Source organism: Ambystoma mexicanum, chromosome 14 (assembly GCF_040938575.1).
Source record: "Ambystoma mexicanum isolate Mex_15411 chromosome 14, UKY_AmexF1_1, whole genome shotgun sequence".
Lineage (NCBI taxonomy): Eukaryota > Metazoa > Chordata > Amphibia > Caudata > Ambystomatidae > Ambystoma > Ambystoma mexicanum.
The window spans coordinates 534,348,361-534,369,243 of NC_090940.1; the positions used below are offsets into that span (position 1 = coordinate 534,348,361).

At 47.9% G+C, this 20,883-nt stretch overlaps 1 protein-coding gene across 4 annotated transcripts in view; it reads right to left on the reverse strand.

The window, feature by feature from the left end:
* WDR25 (WD repeat domain 25) overlaps positions 1-20,883 on the reverse strand; it is an 825,376-nt gene that overhangs the window by 90,266 nt on the left and 714,227 nt on the right. The window lies entirely within an intron of this gene.

The following is a 20,883-nucleotide window of genomic DNA, read 5'->3' on the forward strand; positions in this document are numbered from 1 at the left end:
AAATATATCCATTGCAATAAATATATGGCAACTGATAACACAGTTACATTCCTAACAGGTCAGTAGTCTCTGGTGCATTGGAAAGACTGCTCTATTACAAATAACAGTGCAAGAAAAACCATGCAAACATTAAAACAGAATTTCCATCCAAATGTCGTGAAATTCTAAAACTAGATCTAGATCCTTAACCTGAACAGCTAAAAATAATATCACTTTAAGAAAATGCAGTATAACCCACTTAAATATAAACATCAACGTGCAGTTATTTTGTAACCAGGCACAGTTTCAAATCCGCAAAAACATATTACTTGACAATTTGATTCTGTTTACTAACGAAACGAAGAAGAACCCATTTTGGGGTTTGACGCATAGGTGGCCCTTTAATACACTGCAGTGTGCCAACACTATTGCTTTGAAATGTAGAAAGGTTAAGATGGCATTTCATTGGCCCTCAACATTCATGCAAATGTCATTTGTTGCAAACTGCATGTGTGGCTGTATGTATTTGTTGCTTTTCCTGTAACTCTGATAGAAAGTGCTAAAGAAGTGGCTAATGTAAGGGTGTCAAAGAAGGAAACTGACACATAGGTGGCATGGTGGCGGTTATAGACTTTTATTTGTGCATAATAAGGTCAGAATAAGGTTAGAACGTCCAAATCGAACTCCACCGTCCTGTCCCAACCTACTTCTATCCCTCACACTACAACTAAAGGATAATCTAACAGAAAGTTCCTTCTTCAGGAGAATGTCTCCCTTCTCCTGGTGCTCGAATAGTGTTTAAAAGAATGTTCTCTTGCAACAATCAGGCCAGGGGGAACCATGGCTTGTGGGGTTCACACAGCTTTTATACAACTGCACGTTCAGGAGAATGGGTCCCTTCTCCTGGAGTCTCTAGCACAACTCCCAGTTCAGGACCAGGAGAATGACTCCATTCTCCAGGTATTGCTTGGCATGGATCACAGCAAGGCCAGAGGGAATGACTCCCTTCCCCTGGTGTCTTTAGAGTGTGTTCCAAGAGATTTAGCCCCTTCTCTAGGAGAATGACTTCCTTCTCGTGGTGTCTAAAATGCTCTTTCTCACATTCTTCAGCTTGATGTAAACTTTGCCACTCTGTTTTGGTGTTAGCAAAGTCCCAAATCCTTCTTTGTTGATCACTGGGCTTAGTACCATCACTGTGACGAGGAAATTCTCCTTGCTTGCGCAGTTCCCTTTTGTTGGTGTCCCAGACCCTACTCTGTTGGTCATTAGACTTATTGTTGCCACTGCAATGAAGAACCTCTCCTTGGATGCTTAGTTTGTACTGGTTGGGGTCTTCAACCCTTCTCAGTGGGCGTATTGTCACCACTGCGACAAGGAAGTTTTCCTCAGATGCTCGGTATACAAGTGTTACGGTCACCGACCTGACATCTTCCAACCCTGTATCCGATACAGGTCTCTTGCACGTCCCGTTACCATCTGAGAGATTTTGGCACATCACTGGAACTTCCTTGGACTGGGGTTCTTCTCTCCGATGCACCGGGTTTCTCTCCCCGGTTCCCACAGCACCACAGCAGCCCCACGCTCTGGTATGTTGCTTGGCTCTTCCCTCCTGCTCCGTGTTCGGGTTCACATCATCTCGACATATGGAGAACTCCTGTACTTTGCCCAGGTCCTCCGTTCTTCCCGGACTATGGATTCCTGTAAGAGTGCAGTAGGAGGAGACCGACACACAGGTGACCCAGTGGTTGCTATAAACTAGTATTGTTTCAGAAGATAAAGAGAAAACCTAACTTTCCATAACTCTAAGAGGGGGTTCCCTATCTCTGTCAGAATGTCCAAGCAAATCAATAGTCCACCGTCCTGTGTCATAAAACCGACTTCTGTCCCTTACACTTAATACTAAACTAAATATAAAGTAGGTAATCTTGGTTCAGAAGAATGGCTCCCTTCTTCTGGAATGAGAGTAGACGTTTGTTCCAAGTACTGGCTCCTTCCTGGGGGAATGACTCCCTTCCCCAGGTCAACACACAAAGGTTCAAAACAGTTCTCCTTGGCAGACACAGTGCCTGGGTTCTAACAGTTCAACACAACCAGGGGGAATTACCCCCTTCCCCTGATCTTGGCTACCAGGAGAATGACTCCCTTCACGTCTGCCGCTCTGCCTGGTTCTTCTCTGGATGCGCTTCAAAACTCCCAGGTTCGTCGCGAGCTGTAGATACCAAGCCCTTCAGTTTCCCTTTTGTTATGCAGGCTTGACCCTGGCACAACATCCACACCTGCAGTAGCAGCTGTCATTTCAGTCCTTACTCCTACTATGTGCCACCTCGACCCAGTACTTGGTTCAGGCAAACCCTTGGTGCTCTTAATGATCATCGTCGTCCCAGTACTTATGGTTAGGTTAACCTCACAGATGTTACAGAAGTACATAGACCTATTTTCTCTATGGGAGTTTGGGTTGGAAAAGGGGTCTAAGGACTGTATAGGGCATGGGTATACTGTGTTCTCAGGAGACGTTCACCCCTCTACCCAGAGGGCATGTATCTTACCATGAGATTCTCCCACTGAGTACCACCCTCCCCCCACCACCACCCCACAGGGACTATCAGGTAGCGGCTGCACCACCCTGGCTTCATGGAAAGGGGAACTCCCTCAGGGAGAGGTGGCAGCATCTTGGGATTCATCACACTGCCCACAGCGTTTCGAAACGCCTGCTAATTTCTGCATCTGTTGCCTCTCGTGGCTGGGTTTGAGAGGTTTGTTAGTCCATCGCCTATACTTATACAATGTTGCAAGTCCCGCTCTGATAGATTGTAAAAGTCCTTTGTTTCTGTAGATAACTTAATCCTCATGCCTCCTTTAGGCCACCTCGTACCAGTGCAAGCATAGTCAATGACCTTCATGTTTCCTGTGCTCTTCTTAGTACTAGTCCTTTTGGCTTTAGCTTTATCCCCTCTGTTACAATACATAGGTTTACTTTTAATAAAATGGTTCTGAACAGTGGGTAGGGCTACGAACTGTTGGGGAATGACAATACTCAAATGGCTGTACCCCAGGTGATCATCCATGTCCCCAGAGGGAGGGGTAGGGGGGTCCCTCTCTATGAGGTCCTCCAGCTTTAAACCACCCCTAGCAGGACTATTGGGTAGCGGAGGCACCTCCCTAGCCTCATGGAAACAGCTCCTCCTCGGCGAGAAGTGATGACCCTGTGAATCATCACACTACAGATTAGGATTTATTTTCACTAAAGTTCTAAAACCTGTGTGAACACTATCATTAGATGATGCAAGCAGCTGTATAGCTGCTGGTTTACCTCTGGTAACCACACTCCCTTGTCAAATTTGATTAATTATTGGCAAGACAGTTTGTCCTACTTCTGCAGCAGCTATGTATTTTACTGAGTCATGTAACATCTCGAAGAAGTAACATCAGTCTTAAACACACATGTGGGCCATATTGCTCAACTTTGTAGAACTGAAAACAAGAATTGGCAAAGCCTAAAGTTTAGAATTTAGCATATGTGTGAAATGGGTCTGACTTTTTATGAATAAGTGGTGATGATTAATTTTGAAGTTGGTGCTTTATTGACTTTATGACATTTTATAGATGTAGTTAATATGTAACTAACAAGTTATACAGTGTTTTAGTGGGATATAAAAAGGTGCATTAGATACATTTTGCATTGGAATACAAGGCGTAAGATAGGTAATACAAAGTGGATCAATGTATAAAAAGAGTTAAAGCTATTTTACAATAATAGAATCAGAAACACTTTTTTTGCATGGATTTTCTCATTTTTTAATGTGCCGAGCGCTTCTTCCATTTGTAAGCGCCATAATAAGAAGCATTATTTTTATCAAAGGGAATGACACTACATGGTTAGACCTTGGAAGGATGAATCTCTGAGTTGTCCCCAATGGTATTCAAATCTCTGAAATGCAGAATACACATTTCTACAGCAGGTGCAAAACACACAGAACTATCTAAAAGGCAAAACACATGGTCCATTATTACTCTTCTGCCAAAGCACTCTCGATTACAGAATGCCATAAGGATATCTTTACTGCTTTTGCAATAATAAAAGCAATATATCTCATTGAAACTAAAACCTTTTTACTTTGAAGTATTTGTTTTGATATTGAATTGTTTCAAAGGTCTATCACTGGGGAAGAGTTATATTTTGGTTCTATGCGGAAGCAAGCGGGATAGCTCAATGGATCAATGCACCAACTGTCTGCATAGTTATGCAATCTACATTTCACAGGCCTGAAATGGTCTGTATCCATTGGTTCACAAAGCTTGTATTGTGCAGGGAGAGACAAGTGGTCACATGACAGAGTGCCATCACAGGTTGCATGAAGGGGTCTGTATGTGAAACATTGGAAATAAAAGGTATGGTCCCAAAAAGTGATTTAACCCCAATAGGACCAGTTTTGTTTTTCTGAATGAATAAACTCAGTATTAAAGGGAGCTTCTTGTTTCATATTGTTTTTATATGTGTACAGTGCCGGAACACTACTAAAGTGGCCACTTGGCACTGTCCTGCAGGGTAACACTGCAGGGGTTAAGAAAGACTCTACCAACTCTCAAGTGGAACTTCTTCGATGGTCTGTCCACTGTCCATTAAGCTTCCAGGATTGTTTACTGTGAAAATCCGTATGTCTTAAGGTACCTATGCAAGAAGAGAGTGTCGTTCTATGGTGACAAGCTGGAGAAATGTTTACTGTCACAACCGAAAAAAGCATCGCTTCCCCTTCTCACTTGGTGAACGCTTAAACCTCGTAAAAAACTTCAATATCTGATAGGTATCAAGGTAACCCATTAAAGATGAATTGAGGTCTTATGCTGCATAAAATGCTCATACGGTCATTCTACAACCTCAATCTCACATTGAGATGAATATGAACGCTATAAAGGCCATTTATTTATTGTATTGGGCATTTTTAAGGCACTTATACATCAAGGAATTGGATTTCAAAGGTGGGTACCTGAAATCCAATAGCAAAAACTGCTAATGTTGTTAGCACCTGAACTGTAGATCAAAATGCCTGTTATAGAATATCACCTGCCGGACGATGTGTGTACAGGGGTACATGACGGACCTGCGGGGCAAATGATGGTACTAACCATGCTTAAGATGACAACAGCTGGCAAACGTTCCGAGCCAGGGAATTTGAAGCCTTTTGAATGTCTACACAGGAGCAAAAGGCTCTCAATTCCAGGTCTTTCAATGTATTTGCTTGTCCAGCAACTGCAGCCATGGGCGCAGTCCTGTCAGCCCTTGTGCCTCCACCCACCCAATTGTCCTAAACAGAGATTGTTACTACACTGTTGGAGCTTTAGTATGCTGTAAACATGTCTTTGCACAAGACTACATCATGTAACTTACAAGGTGTTGGATTCCACTGTGCAAACCCTTAGCTACAGTTGTCTTACTTCACTTTGCTAATATCACAGATTCCCCATCTTACTACACACTCTACTGGCTTTGCTAGCTTGAAACCTGACAGAGCTTTTAGATGCTGTGTCCATGACTTCGCTCATTGATTAGCAAACGCGCCTATATCCTCTCCCTTGATTCCAAATTTCACTTGCCTTAGTTTACCCTCACTTCGTGCACATCTACTGCTACCCTTATTTGTAAGGACGCTGGAACAAAAACACACAGACAACAAATTCAACAGGACAGCAGAGAGGTGGCAGCAGGGTCATTAGTTAAAGAGCACAGTTTTCAATTTCCAGCGGAATGTATCGGATTCCTTCAAAAGTCTGAGATCTAAAGGAAGGGAGTTCCAGATCCTAGCCACCATGACGGGGAAGGATCTACCCAGGCAGGTAACAAGATTGAATTTTGGATTCTGTCGCCACAGGCCCCGTTGTTCTGACTATTCACTGACTTGAGATCTTAAACATAGGATGCACCCTCTTTCGGTGGCAAACGTATTGCAACACACCTACACAATGATGATGCTGTGCTGCTTTCATGGACTCCCAGGTAAGTCCAGATAAAATTGAAAGGTTTGGAGACTCTTCATAGATAATCCGAACCCATCAATTAACGTATCAAACCTAAAAAAAAGTCTTATGTCCTGAACCCCCCATGAAGGTTATTGCATTTCACAGGAAGATAAGAGATAAAAGTGTAAATTGCATTGCCAGGTGCAATAGTTGGGAACAGCAGAGCGATAGAGCTGCTACGAGGAGCGTGCAGATTTGCTGAGTTCTTCCATGTACGGGGTGACTTGTAGGCAGATGTCTATGGAAGTATTGCAACAGTTAGGAAAGCAGTGGAGGCAACTTGGACCCAGCAGATCAAAGTGTAGGAACATGTTTCAAATAGTAGCAGAACATGATAGAAAAAGGCAGTTGGAAATTAATAAATGAGAAAGACATGATTGCTCAAGTAATGATAATGATGTGTTATTCATATAGCGCCTTAATCCAAAGCGCTTTACAGAGCACATATTTACATTCAATATCACCCAACCGACATTGGTACTCATTTATCAACCTCGGAAGGATGAAAGGCTGAGTTGGCCTTGCTGGGATTTGAACCTGCGACCTGCAGATCACGCTCAGATCGCAGCAGCCAGCGCTCAACCCGCTGAGCCATCTTACCGGCTTTACAGATTAATCCTATACCTTAAGGAATATATAGACAATATACTATGAATAATTCTAAAATAATTCTAATATTATTAATAATATAGCTAAAGACCTAGAACTTTTAAACCTTTCCAATTGAGAAGGTTAATTTGCACAACTAGAGATTTTGAACATTAGTAGTTCTTTGAAAAACCTGCATGCTCTGATCCAGACTGGTTATCTAACATAGTACTTAAGGCCCACTGTCAACATTGCACTGTAACAATATTGTAAGATAGTGTAAACATCGAAATTTCCTGCAACGTGACATAAAGCAGTGCTATTTCCCAACTATAAGCAAGCATTGGCGATCCCAGTACTTTTTGTTGTTGAATAAAAGTATATGCAGCTGTTTTTTTTAGGTTTTACCATGATATGCTCACTTACTTACACCTTTTAGCAGATGTTGGACAATTACGTACAGGCACATATATGATTGCCATGTATTGACCAGGTACTAAAACCATTGGCATGAATTTCCCTGAAATGCCTAGGTACACACAACATTATGTGTGTGTATTGTGTATGCAAGGTGTTGGTGTTTACAGTACCTGTTACTCACCGTAGTGACTAGAGTATTCAAAGTCCATAGTCCCCTTTCTTCCATCCTTGCGGGCGTCCCCCAACATGGGGACATACTGGAACCTTTGGCAGCAAAACATTGAGCTTCCCCTTTAAATTTAGTACAGCGTTCAGGGGCACGACCTCAGGCCTCGCACTCCGGTGCCCCACTTCAGTCCCCTTTTAACACATCAGACGCTTAGCACCTGTCTGTACTTATTACATATTGCTGCTGGCATACAAGCGGGTGAAGGTGGGTGGGACGTATGGAGGAAAGGGTACTCCTGGCTAGGTGTACTCTAGTCACTACGGTGAGTAACTTTAATTACTCATACGTCCCATCCCTTTTCCTCCATCCTTGTTGGGGATTACACCGAACAAGACCATAGGGTGGAGCGACGACAACCTGCCTCTTATCTAGGAAGAGGCGAATAAAAGCGATGGAGTGGCCCAAGTAGCCGCCTTGCTGATGACATCCGAAGATGCATGTCTCTGAAACAAGACAGCCGTGGCCATAGCTCTGACCAAATGGGCATGAATCCCTTCAAGAACTGGTTTTGCCATAGCCGTGTACGCTTCCGAAATGGCCTGAACCATCAAACGGACGATGGAAGCCTGAGGGCAGGGGCAGGAGCCCCCAAAAGTGACACACAAAGCATCAGACTTCCTGAAGGATTTCGTCCGAGAGAGTTAAAACTTGAGGGCCCTCTTGAGGTCCAAGGAATGTAGGGCCCTCTCGGCCTCTGACTGCGGGTTCGGGAAGAACATTGGCAGGCAGAACTCCTGATTCAGGTGAAATGGAGAGACCACCATGGGCAAGATGTTGGGTGAGTGCGCAAGATGACCTTGTCGTTGTGAAATGTGGTGAATGGCTCGCATGGCGACAATGCCTGCAGCTCACTGACCCTGCGTGCAGAGGTGAGAGCTACCAGTAGAACCGTCTTTAGCGTTACCAGCCAGATGTCCACTGAGGTCATCGACTCAAATGGTTTGTGCTGCAAAGTGGGAAGAACCACATTGAGGTCCCAGACCGAATGCGGTCTGTGCACCGAAGGAAAAAGCCTAGACAGCCGCTTGAGGCGGACCTTAACCACCGGGTTGGCCGTCAAAAACACATGTTCAGTGGAATTCTTATAAGCCCTGATGGCTGCCAAATAAGTGCGACAAGTATCCACCTGAACATTTTCTGAAAAAGGCATTACGACATCCATAAAACAGGTGACCGGATCCAGTCCTTTTTCATGAATCCAATGGCAGAACCTAGTCCATTTACTCTTGTACTGGGACCAAGTAGAGGGCCTCCTGGCCTGTTGAATGATGTCCCAGTTGTCATCTGAAAATGTAGCATGCTGAAGCATTAGTTGGTCAGGAACCAAGCCTGGAACTTGCGCAGAGTCGACTGGAGCAGGGGGTATGGGGAACGCATAACACCTGCGGCCGTGCCAACAGATATGGAAGGCGTCTCCCTGCCCATGATGCAAACTGGGGGCACTTGGAATTCAGAGGAGATGCAAACAAGTCCAGGTCCACGAACCCCCAAGGCTGAAACAGGGGCAACAAGGAGTCGGTGTGCAACTCCCACTCGTAGGCGTTGAACCCCAAGCAGCTCAGCTGGTCTACTTCTGCATTGCTGTCCCCCGTAGGGTGGACTTCCCAAATCCAAACCCACTCTGTCAGGGCCCATTCCCAGATCGATACCGCCTCCATGCAGAGAAGGGGAAGGGGGACAGGTGCTTGTTCAGGTAAAACATCATAGTAGAATTGTCTGTCCTGACCAGAATAGACTTGCTCCCAACGAGGGGCAGAAAGGCCTTGAGAGCCAGGCTCTCTGCCCTCAGTTCGAGCAGATTGATATGCAGAAAGGCTTTTGCCCTGGACCATGCATCGCATAGCTCTCCAGACTAGCCCCCCAGCCGGACAGAGAGGAGTCTGTTTTCACCACCAGGGTAGGCACTGGTCAGGTTAACGGGGCTCTCACGGAAGCATTGCCATCCATCAACCACCACCCAAGATCAGGCAAGAGGAGCAGGACTATTGGGATCCTGTCTGACTGAAACCCCATCTCCTGATCCCAATTGACCGCCAGGTGGAGCTGGCGGCCAATCGGCACCCTATGAACAGCCATTTTCCAACACACACCTAGGATGACCAGATCCTGGGAGGGGCACAACTTTGACGACTAACTCTGGTTGAGGGAGAACCCCAGATGATGAAGAATATCCGCCAATCTCTGGCAGTAGTGTATCACCCCCTCGGGTGACCCCACCCTCACCAGCCAGTCGTCCAGATAGGGGTATAGGTGATGGCCCTCCAAGCGGAAGAGACCTGCCACTGCGTTTATCAACTTCGTGAAGACACGAGGGACTGAGTTCAGGCCGAAAGGCAGCACCTTGTACTAGAAGTGGTATGACATAAAAGTGAACAGCAGAAACTTGTGATGCAGCTGGTAGATGGGCACATGCATGTATACATCATTGAGGTCTAGGGAACACATCTAGTCCCCTGCACACACAGACTCTGCTATTTGTGGGGGAGTAATCACCTCGAAGGGTTCTAGCGGTAAAGACAGATTGAGAAATGACAGGTCCAGGACAACCTTCAGGCCAGCATGGTTGTTCTTGGGTATCACAAAAATCCTGGAATAGAAACCAGAGCCTTTGTCTGATTGAGGAATCGGTTCTACCGCCTGCATCTCCAAGAGCAAAAGGACCTCCCGTAAAAGAGCCGGGGACTCGATCTGACAAAGAGGAGGAGAGGATGGTTGTTAGGGAGAATTCTCTGTTAAGGCTAATTCCCCAAACCTAGTGAGTCCCCCAGCAGCTTTGCTGGATTTTTGGGGTTTATCTTTTTCTCCTGCTAAGAGTGAGACTCTTTCTCCCACTCTTAGGCATGATTTGAGAATGTCCTTTGACTGTGAATGTGTTTTATGGGCTATGGGGTCTTTTACTCCATAGGGCTTCATGTGTTTTTGGTATGTGTGTTACACAGCACCCTCAGTGCAGTAGCACAGGGGTGTCATAGTGACCCCCAAACATAGACTCCATACCCTGGGACTGACTACTGTCTCCCAGGGCACGTAAAGTCACCATTGGCTTTACTAGTCTCAAATTGTGAACCAGTACAAACCATCATATTGTGGAAGTACTGGTAGGGGTAATTCGATTGCCCCTGGGTCTGTTTTCCAAGGGGCACTGTCCAGTCCCCCCTTGTCGAGTTTCTGGCTGGTGGCAGTGGATACCACGCAGAATATTCCACCGGAATATTTCTTATGGGATTTTCCCATTGATTTTAAACGCACCACTTTTTGGTGCAATGTTAAAGATACCGCCGGGTTATTTAGTTAATATTTATTCCCCGGTTGGGTCTTTTTGCCAGGACTCGGTTTTAAAATGGCGTTTGTGTTCGCTTCTGAAACTCTAACCCAAGTCGAGCCCTTCGTACCACTTTTTGGCCCTCCAAATGGTGCCACTCTGTCTGGGGTCTACAGGATGTTTGGGACGGGGATTAGGCACCCTGGACTGAGTTGCCTTGGCAACTCAAGTCGCACTCTTGTGTGATTGGCCCAGTGGTGAGCCGCCCGGCTCACCACTTAGCATGTTTGAGTGACAGCTAGGCTGATGAATGGGGGGTTTTCTGCATAAAAGCAGGGCTTTGGGGACTAGAACTTCAGAAGTAACCACAGGACCTAAAGAATCCGAAGAGGGGAGAAGCTGAGCCATCTACAACGTCGACACCACCGGTGGAGCCCTGCTGTACGAACTCACCACTTCCCCGAGAGGAGATCTTCTTCCAGGAGAGTCTTCTTCCCTTTGAGCTGGTGGGACCAACCAGTTCGCCTTTTTTGCCTTCCTGGACGTCTCGTGGTCGAATCGCCCGTGCCAAGCACCCCGGCGGCCGGATAGCCACGCTTCACCACTACTGCAAATAAAAGGGTCGTACCTTTTAATCAGGAACTCCGCAGCTGGTTTCTTCCCTGGCAGTGCAACGACCTCCAGCCTTCTTCCTCGTCAAGATCATCTCTTCCTCTGGTCGAAGCCACAACTTGCACCCACTGCCAGGAACAACTGCCACCACTGGAGCTTTCTCACCATTTCAGGTACTGTGTCCCGCCTGGTCTCCCTTGCAACAGATTGTCCAAGATGTCCCGTAAATCATTGACTTTCTAACTGGGTTGACCTCAGACCTGCTAACTTTGCCTTTCTGAACTGATCCAAACTCTTGTTGACTTTTCTGCAAAGACTTCGAGTGCATTTCCACTGTGTAATCTTGGGCACATTCCGCCTTGCTCTCTGCAAGAGTGGACCTGGCCTATGAACTTTTGGCTCTACAGTAGACCCTGCCTTTCTTGACTTGCTGTGGTTTCTTAAAAGTGTTGGTACTGTATTATTTTCCTACTCTGCCTTTTCTCTCCCTTTTTAAACAAATTAATGGAGTGCCATCTACGGTTACGCGCTCACCTCTGTTTTGCTAATAAGTGGTGTCTTAACCTAGACTTGTCGAATAATTAACTAGGGAGGTGTATATCCTTATAGTGACTGTGTTTGAACTTGCTTGATATATTAGTGCCAGTGTATTTTCATAAGTGTGTTTTTAAATAAATTATTATATATTTTTATACCAAAGCTCTGGTCAGTGTTTGCTTGTTCTACTGTGTTTTTAGCCCTATTGTGTATACTCTATATACTGCCTAACTCTTCTTGAGAGAAGTCTGACTGCTCAGCCACAGCTACCAGGTAAATCTGGGTGGTGTAGACTGCTACCAATTGAGTTTACTGCTTACTCCTGTAGTCTTAAACTTTTTGCAGTGGTCCCTAAGGGAACTGCACAGGTTTCTGCCTAACAATGGTAGAGGAAGAGGAAGACTGAAGCCCATGGAGCCTATGGCTAGGCTCAAAGGATTCTTGAAAATATGCTTCCAGCTGTTCTGGAAAAGAGCCAGTCGGCCCACCCACTGGAGAGCTGTGTTCCCCAACCTTGACATAGCCGTTTCTTGGCATCGGAGGGACGGGCAGAGGAGGAGTGGAAAAACCTATGCAAAGTCTTCTGCTGCTTCCTCCTATTGTCGCTGGGCAACCTGTCAGGCCTCTGCATACGGTGGTCCCGGAAATCCTGGAAGCTGATGAAAGTGCAGGGTTTGAATTCGGTCTTGTCTTGAGAGTGAGGGAAGCACCTCAGCCACGGGTTTGTCAGGATGGCCAAGGTCATCGCAGTTTGAGTGGAGGTTTTCTTCTTTGACAACTCATCATCGGTTGACGAATGAAAGAGATCCATGCCCTCAAAGGATAGATCTAAGATCTGCACTTGCACATCAGATGAAAACATACTCGCATACATCCATGCTGTCGTCCTCATCTCGACACCCAGGCACAGCCCTCTGCTGGCTGTGTCGATGTGGAAGACCGAAGACTCACTGATGTCCTGCGCAACCGCTTGGGCATCCGCCAGACCGGCCTTGAAGGAAGTTTGCCTCTCCAAAGGGAGGTCAGGCAGAAACATCCCGAGCTCCCGTTACAGCTTCTGGTTAGTCGTGCCTAAAAGGGCATTGGTGTTGGCTTGCCACAGATGCAGTCCTGAAATGGCATAGCACTGTTTGCCCAAAGACTCGAGGACCTTGTCCTCCATGGAAAGACTCCCATAGAGGAAGATGATGAACACGATAGTTCCGACTATAGTGAGGCCACAGCCACCACTGAAGAACTTGGCTGCGGGTGGTAGGCCTGGAGGAATGGCCCCCCGCCCGTCAGCCTCAACCTGCTGTGCAACTTCTTGTTCATCTAGGTGTTGGCCCTGGGCTTCTTCAAGATCTTTCTCGTCACCAGCAGGACATCTTTCTGGAAAGGGATGCCAGACTGGATCGTGGAGCGCTTGCCCAAAACCTCAGCTAGCACTCATTTCTCCTGGGAGGGCTTCCTCTGGCAGAGAGACCCCCCAAGATCTCTGCCAGGCCCTGAAGGCAGTCATTAACGCCTTTAACAGATGCTGAGGGTTCATCGTCCTGGACGTCATCGCCCAATTATAGACTGAGAAGAGTCTGGGCCCTGGGACACAGATGCCAGTGGCATCCCCCTAGGTCTGGAGTCAAAGACAGGTCCAACGGCTGTTGAGGGGGAGGCGTTGGAGGTACAGGAGGAGGAGGAGGGGTCTGAATAATGGGTAGGCCTGGACCGGGGAGAGACCGGCCCTGGCACTGCTGACAGCAGGGGAACAGGCAGAGGACCCAGAGGAGGAGGGCGGGGAGGCAGCACATGCGGGTACCCTTCAGGAGCCCTATCATCTGAGGGGAAAGCATGAGGAGGAAGAAGCGCTTGAAGAAGCGGTCCTCGCTAGTCGCCGGATCCCTAGGGGCCCGGCTCTCCGAGGTGCTGGGTCTCCACTCCTGGTCAAAGCGCAGAAGTGCCCGAGGTGTGTAGCCATAAGGCTGCGATGGGTAGATGTACCCCTGAGAAGACCAAATGCCTGTACCATACAGTGCGCTGCCGCTTCCAGAGGGAAGAGGACTGGAACCTTCTTGCAAGGCCCATTCAATGGGCGAGAGCACGAGCAGGCCCTGAGTCTAATTCAAAATATCCGCCGGCCTAGCAGGCTCTGCCACATGCCTATCCGCAATTTTGGGACCTTGCGCTACGTCTGGGTGGGAGGGCGTGAAGGCCCTAAGCCAAAAGAGGGCTCAGACATGGGAGATTACAGCTTGGGTCTTGCACCCGAAGCAGAAGCGTCTACCTCATAGATCATTTGGGTAGGCGATGACCCTCGGCCGGATAGTCGGTAGTCTTAACGCCCTGACTCACGACCTCAGAGCGAGCTCCGGTACGCTTTGTGCCTTCAGCACTTGTGCTAGTAGTTGTGCTGGATTGTGCCGAAGACTGACATTGGAGGTGGCACCCGACGATCCTTTACACCTTTGGGTTGAAGAAGAGGACAAATTTAATCGCCAATCCGAGGACAGCACTGTAAGGTCCCTGAGCCCTTGATGGCCTAAGGACTGCCCCCAGAGTGCCCGTAAGAGCCCCTGGCCCCCTCGGCTTGGGAGCCGGAAGCCTTTAGAGGCCTCGGGCCGGCCAGAACCTGAATCCGAGGAACCCTTGCCTGTGGGAATCTCCAGGAAGGAGTCGCCGCGCTGAGGAGACATGCTGAACAGAGGGCCTAGCTTGTGCTGAACAGAGGGCCTACTTTGCTTTGGCGAGAGGTCTTTCGGACGAAATACTTACGGTACGCTGGGGGAGAAGTGTGGAATATCTCCTTCCAATGCAACAATCGATTCTTCAATGCCCTGTGACAGAGAGTGCTGTAAGCTGTGCACGCGTCCATGCGGTGGTCGGGCACCAAGCACTCACGACAGAGTCCATGAGGGTCAGAGGACGGGAACGAGCGGCCACACAAAGCACATCTCGTGAATTCTCCTGCAGCCCACATACGCCGGGGGTGGTGAGGCACTGAAGGGAGGTTAAATAAGAATGATAAACAAAGAAGGGCAGCAAGTGAAAAGTTAAAAAAGTCTCCACGCTGGCTGCCAGGTCTGGCACCGTCTGTGCAGATAATTGGATTGCAGTGAAAAGGCAGGGCCTCGGCAAAGCATTCCACGTCCGAGGCTGCGCCCCACGCACTGTACTAAATGTAAAGGAGAAGCTACATTTTTCACTACCAAAAGTTCTGATACCATCCCTATGTTGGAGGAAAGGGAATGGGACATAAGAATTACTGGGATGAGGGAGAGTAACAACAACCTAGTGAGGAGTGAAGACCTCACTACTGAGACGAGGAAGAGGCACAAATCCCACAGGCAGGTTCTGCAGAGCTAAGGTGCGTGTACTAGATGTCATGAAACGGTTAATACCATTCCTCACATAAAAAAGGAAGTAGGACTGGGAACAGGGAGAGGCCCTCTGTGATGAATCCTATGGAGCCCACTCTAATTCCCTGCCTAAAGTCTCCTCCCAGGTGGCCAGAGAAAGGCAGAGGCTTCCTGATCCTGACGTTGGGGGTGCTGTTCTGTGAGAGGATCACCTGGGAGGAGAAAGGGCCCAGGGGAGTGGGAGGAATCCGTGGGATGAGACACAGTATTGTTGTCTTCTTCTAGGGAGGATGGCTCCGCAATGCCAAAGTATGTAACGCTTGTTGTAATAATCAACTGGCTGTCCCACAAAAGATGCATATAAATATGGGTGAAATTAATCACACATGCCTAGACCTTGGGAGAAATAAAAACAAACGTCTAGAATCAGAGAGTTAGAAAACTGAGAAACTCCCTCAAGTACAGTGAACGGAAATTTGAGAAGAATACCAGCATAAAAGAATTGCTTTTCCTTTCACAAACCAGACAAATTACAAATTCTTATAAAGTTCCTTCAAAAAATGTTATAAGGAACAAATTAGGGTTTGAAAGTAGAACAATAGAAATAAGAAAACCTGAATTTTCTATTGGGGATTTCAAGTCCCATGATTCCCTGGGTACTGGGATGAAGAACAGGGCTAAAGAGGCACAATGTTGCAGGAGTGATAACTTCATTAGTGCAGATTACCCACACCTGAGGGAAACAGAGAGGCCTAAAAGTCCCCCTCAGGTGCAGGCCATAGAGAAGAAGTTGGCTTTGCTGGTGAAGAGCAGAGGAATCAGATGCAGATGGCACGTAGTTCGAGTTGGCAGCCCAGACAGAAGCTGAAAGAAAGAGAGGTCGCCGGGACCACTGCATGGCAGATTTCAGCTGCTGATCCTCGAAAACCTGAAGTGCAGAGTTCACGCATCGAGAAGCATGCAGAAGAAGGCTTTCCCGCTTGTGATCAATTCCGCAGGGGCTGCACAGCAGGAAGCATGCCAGAGACTGTTTCGGGTAGCTGGCATTCACCTGTGAGCTTCGAGGCCATCTCTGGTGGGTGGCGTGCATCAGAGTGCCTCCAGAGCAAGAGGAGCTCCCATTGGAAGTGGTGTGAATGAAGGCTGATTTATCGAAGAGATTTGCGGAGTAGTGAAAGGCCAAAGCAGTAGATGTCCTGTGAGATGCAACGGGAACAGAGGTGCCCGTCAAGACCAGTGAGTTCACAGATTGTCAGTGGGCCCTGAGTGCTCTGTCCCTGGAATCAAGGACAGTACCAAGATGGTAAGCTTGTCTCTCTGCCCTGGCTATCAGTGTGGGAGGGTTCCATGTACCGCTGACATCCGTTACACCATCCGCCAGCTACGATTCCCAGTCTTACGTTTCTTTGTTTAAAGGTTTTGTGGGTCTGGGTTGAAAAGGGCAAGGACAAATCCCTCCTTGATGTCCTTTCAGGTTGCGCTGTTTTTCTCCATTTGAAATGCCATCCTGGAATCACTGCTTCCTTGTACGTTCTACTGCTCACAGTGTGCTCTCGTGCTCCGCCTTTTATCCTTATGGTGAAGGGAAAGGGCAGTCAGGTGTGTGAAATTAGTGGCAATTGCCCGACTCTGCCTGACCCTTGAGATGGGACATGTCAGGTATACGGCTCTGGTGTTAGTCGGTAGTCTTTCATGGTAATCAGTCTGTGAGAAAGTGTTTTTGTTAAGAAAGGGGGGGGGGGTGGAGTTTTTAAGTATCCTACGGAGTAGGATGGGGAAAAGGTGTTGTAAAGAATGGGATACTGTGTCTCACCTGTCAGTGCCCCACTTCCACTCCCAGAGCACCCCCCATCCAGGTGATCCTCCCACACTGGTCCACCCCAAGGAACTAGATACAATAGTGACAGCCTTGTCCTGGGCCACCTGGATGTCAGATCTCCAGGGACTAGTAAGTGAGACACCTTCAGGTTTCTCACACCCCCACTCCCCTGGTAGGGGGGCAGGTCACAGTCAGGGTTTTAGGCGGTTTCGCTGTTGTGCCCCTATCAAAAGACAATGTACGTTTGCTCTGGTCTCCTTTTCCTATATTGGCACTGTTCGATCGAACCAATGAACACAGAGATCCGTCAACAGCCATATGAATCTTCTTTATGCATATAACGGTTGCAGACCATCTAGTTGCTCACACTTCGTGTGACTTACAGGAGATTTCCACCGCCTCAGTACGACTGGTCCCCTGTACTATAGTACTGGAAGTCAGGTTCACTGGCCTGTTATAGAATGGCACACCTTTTCAAGCAATATGATCCTCCCTCAGCAGTACCATGGCAACAATGGCTTGGGGACACTCATCCGATGAATATACACCACAGGGACTACAGGATATTAGCAGGATGTCAGGCTGATTAGCAGAGCTCCCAGAGGTGGCATGTTGGTGCAGCTCTCAAGATCCAGCCTGTACTTTGCCCTGTTGATGTCAACAGGGCAAAGTACACCCAAAGTGCTTTTCTCCAGAGGAAGTGGAGGGGCCAGGAAAGAGAAAGATCAACAGGGAGAAACAAGATGGTGGAAGGCTTCTTCTAGTGACCAGAGCCCTTCTGCCTATCCTACTCCTGCCCCCTTCCTACGTTCTGACAAGAAAGGCCTTTGGACATGCAGCACCCCGGTGTGAGGATACTCCTCCTGAATGGGTGTGCTCCTTTGATATCTGGGGCCAGGACAGCTGCCTGCTGTGCGGCCGTCTCTGGGGGAGGGTGTTAACAGCCCTCACAAAGGGGATCAAAGAGAGACTGGGTCCTCAGGGTTTCTGTTCTGCCGGTTGGCAGTATCGGCCCGTCTGACCTGAATAGACATTCCCTTCCACTGTAGAGCTGACTCACAGGAGATGAAATGTGTGATTTCAATCTGGATGTGGCAGTCATGATTTTAAGGAGCGCCATGCACTATGCCTAAACTATGCCTAAACTTAGGCACAGCTTATTTTTAGAGATGAACCTGCCACCTGCATGGGGTACTCATGATCATTGTAGTTTTGATACAGGGGGCCTATATTTAAATGCCGCCCCTGCGCCACAGTGACTTGACTGTCGCTGTGGTGGTCGAGTGGGCATCTTGTGACCGTTGAACCGGAGCTGCGGATCAGGCAACTGATACAGCAGGGCACAAGTGCACTATGCTTTTGGCATGGAGTTGCAACAAAGTGGGGTCTGATTAGCAGATTACCCTTTAGAGAAGAAGTTGTCTGCATCATTTTATGTACTTAATTTCTTTTTTTTTTATAGACACGGCTTTGCACTCTTGCCAGATGGCAATTCCTTACACCCATGCCCCTCCATCCTCTCAATGTGGAAAGGTGCTTCTTCAACCACGCCTTCCTACCCTTGTGGGAAGGGAGCGTATTCAAGCTCGCCTTTCTTATCTTGTAGCAAGGAAGCTTCTTTCCATGTGCCCAAATCCCTTTGGCTCCCTCTGTGTCTTTCTCCCGTAATCTACTCTAATCCTTTCAATGTGCTTCCTTTGCACCTTTCATTCTCCGCCCCCTCCCCCCCAACTTCTCCGGGAGGACTTGGGCGGCTGAGTTGTTATTAGAATAATGGCCATCTTCTGTCTCAAGTAGGACTCATATAAGTTCAAAGGGCCATGAATCTGTTGCATCTACTGGATTATCACTTGACTGCAGAGTGCTTGCTCACGAGGCACAGAGTCTCTTCCTCTCTGCCTCTACAGATATGCTTCAGAGTCTGGTGTTCCCAGCAGGTAAGCCCCATTTGTGATGCTAGCATCTGAACAATATCATAGATGGTCCAAAGATTACTTGGAAACGCAAACCCAATCCAATATTTTTTTATTGAATTTCTTTGTGGGCTCTGGAGCTGTCCCCGTCTCTCTTGTGGGGCTTCCCTCCCTAGCCCATGCATCCATAACTGCATCAGTTAGCGTTATGAATCGGTAACCCGTACTTTCTGTGGCTGCCTTATGCTCTGGGAATTCCCTAAAATGACGACTCTGTCCATTCCCTCTGGGACTTCCTAACTCTTTCTATACTACCCCGTTATTAGTATTATAAAATGTGCTGATGTGCCCACATGTGCGCTGCTGGATTCAATCTAATCCACTCACAAGGACCTGCCTTATCGCCTCCAAATATCTCACCACGCCCCTCTGCTGTCCACCCGCAACTTTTCTGCCCTTCCGAGCTGCTCTCCTACTAGGTGTCGCCTCCGACCTTTGATACTGTTCTCCTACTAATTTCCGCCTCATACTCCAGTACTCTCCTTCTCCCACTTTAAGACTCCCCTTCTGCCACTCCGCTACTCTTCTTCCTCCCACTCTGCTGCTCTCCTTCCTCTCACTCAGCTACTCAGACACCCTGCTTCTCAGTACTTCAATCACATCGCATTCACCCTCTACACCGACTTTTCTTCACTCTCCTACAACACATTCACCATCAGTCACACTGCAGAACCTCTGCCACGCATAGCCCAATACCTCTCTGCCAATTCCATGCATCGCTGCTACTCTGCTCCTGTTGGTATCTTGGTTCTTCACCTCCCCTCCTACGAAACCTCATGTGTAACCTACCACTTCCTGTTTCCTGGTTTCCATTTCATCCGCTTATTATTATTATCCCTCCCCCTCTCCTGGGATTAGTGCTCTGTCCGGGGCGGCTCTTGTCCCTACTCTTTCTCCCAGGCTGTTTGTGTTTTGGCGTTATGAACTATGGCAGGGCCAGGCCCCACCTCCTGTCATGCCAGTCTGTCATCGGGTCATCTCGGGCGAGGAGAGGAAGAGTCGAGGTAGTCTAGGGACAGCCTGGAAGCGACCACACCCGGTACCCCCACATAGCCCACACCCGTTACAGGTGGATCCTTGCATCCATGATGGTGCAGGCCGTGAGACTCTGCGGTCACAACCCCTGAGGGGATTGTATGCCATCTATCATGCTGATGGCCCTATCATCATCTTGCCAGTGTCACAGTGACCCCCGGCTAGCGAGGCCACATACCCAGCTGTAGGGCAGCCTCTTGACGAAGGCATCAGTCCCTCTGAGCTGACTTGCCTGTATCCAGCATTGCTCGACCCTGAGGTTCTACTGTGGTAAAACATTAAGTTGAGGGTAAGACGTCTGCATGAAAGCAAGTTAGCACTGGGAAAGGAAAATTAATTCTTATTAATAATTAATGATCTTTCCCCCATTTTGGTGTACAAGAGGAGCTCCATCCTCCCGCTAGACAAGGCCAATGTTTTGGCCTTTATCCAAAAAGAAGGCCGAAACGTTGAGTGCATGTGCATTTTTTTATTAGCGGTCTCACTGTGAACATGTTGTAAGTCTGTGTATAATTGCCAACCCTGGCGTTCTCTTCTCGCCCTGTTCTCCCAGTGTTGGGAAAATGTAATTGTTGTGAGGCAATGGGCCTATGGGATCCTCACCCGACCACCCTTGAGGAGGCACATCAGTTAGCAGTCAAGCCACTCCTATCCCCAACAGCCTTCTACCCATTGTGAAGAATCAGAGATGATTTGTTCCAGAAACCTAATCTGGAACTCCTCTCATGTGGCCAGGGAAAGGCAGACGCTTCCTGATCCCAACCCTGGGGATGGTATACTGCAGGAGAATCACATGGGTGGGGGGCAGACCAGGAAGACTGGGATGAACCCCTATTTAACTTTCCCCATAATCCCACCCTTGTGATGGCTCTTTGCCAAGCTGTAGATGTTGAAAAACCTAACTTTAGTGGATAAAACTCTAAGTCCTAGAGGTACTGAGACGAAGAAGAGGGCTGAAGAGGCAGGCAAACGTAGCAGTCAGGCGATTAAGCCTAGTAGCCATTGCAGTAGTCAGGCAATTAAGGATAATAGACCACACCTGAAGAGAGTCATTGAACCTGTGAGGCATAAAAGGCCCCATC